Raw genomic sequence first — 5,765 nt, forward strand, 5'->3', positions numbered from 1 at the left:
CTTTGAGCAGGGTAGAACTGGGTGGACCCTGGGTCTAGCCTCAGCAACTTTACTGCTATGTGACTCTTCCCCTAAAGTCACCACAATTCTCCAGGTATTGATTTTTTTTCATTTATAAAATAATGTGAAGAGCAGTTCCTGCCTCCCCAGAATGTCTGGAGGATTAAAGGGGTGCCTGGCACTCAGCCAGAGCTCACTTATGTAGCTATTGTTATTGTTAGTATTATTGCTACCTGAGCTTGCACTCTGACCCAGCTCTGAACCTACCAGGGCAGAGGGGTTCTTCGAGGCTGAGTTCAGGTTCCACCTCTTCCAGGCAGTCTACCCTGCTCACAGGATCTCTGCCTGCTCTGGACTCCTCTCCCCTCATCTCTGTGCAGGGCCCTGGGACCTGAGCACACTGCCTGGCACAGAAAACATGTTCAATAATTGCCATAATAATTAAAAGCAGGATTATTCATTTTATTGGTTGTACCTTCTTTTGGGTCTAGGTCCAAGGATCCCACCTCCCAAATTCACACACTAGGTTCAAACTTTTTGACTGAAACTCAAAGTAAGAGAAATGTTTTATATTGGATCACCAGCCACAGAGAAAACAAAAAATGCTTAGCCTTACTGTGTGCGATGCATTCCGATACTTTCTAACCTAACCTATCCTATTTCTTTCTGTTTTTGCTGATCATAGAGCTCAAAATTGATTTTACTTGTGACCTCCAATTTCATGCTGCACAGAACAATGAGGTCTCCGAGGGCAGGGGGACCACCCCTCCTGTCCCAAGCACCACTCAGTGCCTGACTCAAGAGCGCCCAGGACATGTGAGAGGAGAATGATTCTGTCTCCAGAACATTCCTCAAGTACTAAAGAGAGAGCACTCCAATAGAAAAAAAAGATAAAAGGGAGAAGGAATCCTGGCTCATTCATTCAACAAATAGTTCATTCATTCAGTCAGTTAGTCAGTCAACGAACATTAACCAAGCCCTGTTCTAGGCCCTGAACAGTGAGTGAGGCAGACAAGGTCTTGCCTTCTTGGGCTGATATTTTAGTACAATGGAGGTGAGGGATACAAAAAAAAACAAGTAAAAGCAGAAGCAAGATCATTCTGAGTAATTCGTGATATGAAGAAGGTAAAACAATAGAATGATATAGAATAGTGTACTGGTGGGGCTACTTTACAAATGAAGATCTCTGAGCCTCAGGTAACTCACCTCTAAAAGGGCAACAATGACACCTACCAGAGCAGGTGGCTGTGGGGCTTACATGCGGTGATGAGTTCAAAGTATGCAGCTCCACCCTGGCACAGAGTGGTTTTTACTGTCGTTGTTATTAAATGGATAACTGTGATTTGAAGGCAGGCTGTGATAAGTTCCACAAAGCGTAAGATTGCACTGGAGTTCAGAGGAGGGTGAGGGACAACGCTGACTACAAAACAAGCTCAGGACCCATTCATGTATTAACTTGTCCCTGTGCACAGTTCTCCTGGCTTATTCCTCCCAGTTCTGCCCCAACTCCCTACTCCCACTTTACCCCACAATTTAGCCTAGTTAGTGAGTGAGCTGTCCTCTCTCTCTAAAAGCCCAGGCACTGAGGAATTAGCCTCCTTTTGGTGGGGTGTCCCAGACCACACAGACACAGGTACTGCATGCCTCCACACCCAAGCTGCCTTTGCCACCCAGCTCACCTCGGTAGACTCCTCACTGATGAGACCACGCCTGTCCAGAAACATAGGTGCTGAATCCCAGCCAGACAGCATGAAGGTAGAGCTCTGAAGCCCAGGCACAGGGAAATGCTGAGGGGTCTGGGTCTGTGCAGCTGGAGCAGAGGAGACTCAGGGGCAGGACACCGTCTTCCTGTCCCTTCAGGGCTGTCAGGGAGAGAGGACTCCTGTCTCAGGGAGAGCTGCTTAAGCATCGGAGTTCTGTGCAACAACATTCTTAAAGAAGCTACTCTGTGCCTGACCCTTGGCTTAGGGCAAAGAGATGAGTAAGACCCCGTCCTGCCCTAAGCACTTACAGACCCGTGGGAAGGCAGACAAGTGAACTGACCATTTCAGAGCAATGTGTTTCCTGGGGGATGGGAAAGAACCAGGGTGCTGGGGGAGTGGGTTGGGGGCACTCAGCGGGACCTTCCAGGTCAGCTCATAGTGAAAGTGGGTATCCTGCGAGGGCCCTGCTAACTCTAGCAATGTAAGGGATTCATTCCAGCTCTGGTATCAAACAGATCTGAGTTTTAATTCAGTTCTGCCACTTATTAGCTGTGTGACCACAAACAAGTCTCTGAGCCTCTCTGAGCCTCTGTTTCCATATCTTAAAATGGGGATAGTCATACCCACCTTGACAGGGTTTTGAGATAAAATGAACCAATAAATGTAAAGCCCCTAACAAATAGCTGTCTGAGAGGATGCTCAATAATACATAATAGTAGTTATGGCTACCGTCATCATCAGTAGATCTGCTCTGAGGTGTTGTCTCTCTGCCCTCCCCTCTTCCCAGCCCTCCCTCCCCTAGCCAGCATTTGTACAGTGCCTCCCTAGAACAGGCGAAGAATTTCCTGCCCCCACTGCTATCAGAAAGGAGCTCCAAGTGGCCTTCTGCTGAGTCTCACTGCAGAATCCCAGGCCCTGGACACTGAGAATGAGGTGGGGGATGGGAGGCACCGGGAGGGGGTCTGCCAAACCCTGCAGCAGGGAGACCATCCATCCCTGAATAAACAAGCTGTCACCCCTTCCCTCCCACCCTCTCTCTCCTTTAAATAACCCAGATCTGTTGCCCAGTTGTCTCCAAGCAACACCACTCAGGTTCCCAAGGATGTCTCACTCTGACAGAGCCATTTATGAAGATGCTGCAGAAGAGGTGGGGGCAGGGCAAGGGTCAAGGAAGCTACAGAAGCCTGACACAGCAGCTGCCCAGGGCCTTCAGTGGCAAGCTCCCGATCCCCAAGAACAGAGCTCCTAGGTTGACCCTTCACTGAACCAGAAGGCAGGAGGGAGTGCTTGATTACCAGAACTATTCCAGGAGAGGCTGAGGCCCCCCAGTCTTACAGGGAAGGTCCCAGACTCCATGAAGCTTAGAACACACGGAAGCCAGCCAAGTGCCTTGGAAACACTGGCCCAGGCTCAGCCTCCTGAGTTCTAGTCTCGATGTCAACCCTCACTGGCCACGTTATCCCAGTCAGATCACTCATCCTTCCTGAACCTAAAGGAACCTTGGTGCTAGAAGATGCTTCAATGAGGGTAGGAAAAGGACACTCTGGCAGTATTTGAAGGTATCTATCCAAGGGACAAATAAAACAGACTCTTGGCCCTAGCAATTCCAATTCTAAGAATTTGCATAGAGATGTGCTTGCACAGGCACAACAAAATTGACAGCCATACAAGGATATTCATAGTTTGCCAGTGAGAGACTGGCACAATATTGTGATTTACCAGTTATATTTGGTCTTTATCCACAGTTCTTGGCTCAGGGATTCCAGATCCCTAGGAATTTCCTAAGTGAGCAAGAATGGTGTCCCTTGTTATGTTAATGAGGTGACTTTGGACCCTACCCAAGGGTTGGGGCTGGTTGCCAATAGGAGCCCGACCAAGTGGTTAGAGTTGGAACTTCAGCCCCACCCGCTGGGTTCCAGAGACGGGAAAGGGGCTGGAGGTTGAATCCATAGCCAATCATGACTACGTAAGTAATGAAGCCTCCAGGAAAACCCTCAGAAAAGACAGCTCTTCTGGTCCCTTTTTCAGAGATCTGCCACATTGGCGGACTAGGCGGCTCCTACTGTGCTGGGCCCCAAGCTCCCCAGGTACAGAAATTCCTTCATTCTGGACCTTTCCCTGTGTATCTCTTTGTCTGGCTGTTGATTCATATATACATCAATAATCTAGTGAGTAGATGGGTTTTCCTGAGTTCTGTGAGCAGTTCTAGCAAATTAACTGAAACTGAAAAGGGGGTGATTTGTAGGAACCCCTGATTTGTAGCCAGTTGGTCAGAAGCACAGGTAACAACCTGGGTTTGTGACTGGCATCTGAAGTGGAGGACAGGACAATCTTGAAGAACTGAGCCCTTTACCTGTGGAATCTGATTCTATCTCTGGGTAGGTAGTGTTGAAATGGAATTGAATTATCAGACACCCTGCTGACATCTGAGAGTTGCTTCTTGGTGTGAGGATCCACACACATGCTGGAATCAGGGCTGGAACCCCTTTTCAACTGGAAACAACCGAAAGGTCTGTCAACAGAGAGATAATTGGCCAGATAAGCTACGGAACACTCAGAAACTAGAAATACCAAGCAGCTAGAGGCAGATGTATGTGAGCTGATGGAAAATGATCTCTAGCCCTGGGAGCAAAGTCCAGACATGGACATGGACAAGGCCAGGAAGGGCAGCGTTGTCCAGTTGTCTCTACGGGAATGGATAAGTCGCCCGGATTCCAGCCATAGAATCCTGTCCAACAGGATTTCCCAACAACCCAGGGGCACTCACGGAAATGTGGACAGAGCATGAACATACAGTATCCTGGGGTAAAAGTAATAGAGCTAGATTAGCCATACAATACCGTCAATGTAAAGTAACAACACTATACACAGAAAAATACCATAGTTTTTTAAATGAGGATATGCACATTATGTAAAAACATTTATCAGACACACTACCATAGTGGCTATGAGAAAAAAGGAATGAAATGAAGGGAAAATAAAACAAAGAGAACAACACGAGAGAAAGACCTCACATATATTGATGACGATGATGTGTTATGGATTCAGGAAAATTATTTACTTACCTCCATAGCTGAGGAAAGAAGGAGGGAAGGAGGGAGGATTAAAAAGAGGGAGGTAGGAGAGGAAATTACAAGACAGAGTCTCTAATATTCGAGCACTTTAGGAGCTATAAAAAGGGTGTATCTATATATTTCACACACACACACACACACACACACACTCACACACACTACATTGAATGTCTCTGAAGGACAAGTAAGAAAGAAACCAGTAACTTTAGTTGCCTCCAGGGACCTGGGTGGCTGGGGCTCTGGTGAAAGGGAAGCTTCACTCTATACCTTCTTCCACATTTGAATTTTGTTCGTGGACATGTTATTTATTTTTACATAATAAACAATAAAATTTAACTCATAGGCTTATTCATGCATGGTTCATCTCTGGAAGGCCACGGAAGATGCTGAGAGGAGGGCTTAGCCCTTGGAGGGGAACTGAGGCCGGGAAGGGAAGACGACTTGCCTTCCACTCACTATCCTTTTGTGTGGCTGGATTTTTTTTACCCTGTGCATCTATGATGTATTCTAATAATTAAGTCATTTTTCATTTTTATTTTGCACAAAAGTAGGGAATAGTATAATCGATTCTATAAATGCATCATCCAAACATGACAGTTATCAAGATTTTGCCACACTTGCTTCATTTATCTTTTTTTTTCTTTTGATTTTTCTTGCTGGAGTGTTTTGAAGCAACCCCCAGACATCACACCATTTCATCTCTACCAACATTAGAATATAAGGAACATGATAAATGCAGTTTAAAAAACAAAGTCTGAGAGGCCAGTCAGTGTACCTTGCCAGGCCTGGAAGGATTTCCTGCACAAAATCCCCTAGAAATGGTGATGTCTGCTTCTGCTTGATTGTTGCCAGAGACGAGGAACTCACTACCTGACCCATGTTCTTCTTTGTCATAATGGCCTAGAGCTAGGCTTCCCAGAAGGGATCGACACCACCCCACTCTCCCTTTGCTGTCTCAGAGGCATCTAGCAGTGGGCAAAGGCAGCTC

The sequence above is a fragment of the Pteropus alecto genome, unplaced genomic scaffold, assembly GCF_000325575.1.
Source record: "Pteropus alecto unplaced genomic scaffold, ASM32557v1 scaffold155, whole genome shotgun sequence".
Taxonomy (NCBI): Eukaryota; Metazoa; Chordata; class Mammalia; order Chiroptera; family Pteropodidae; genus Pteropus; species Pteropus alecto.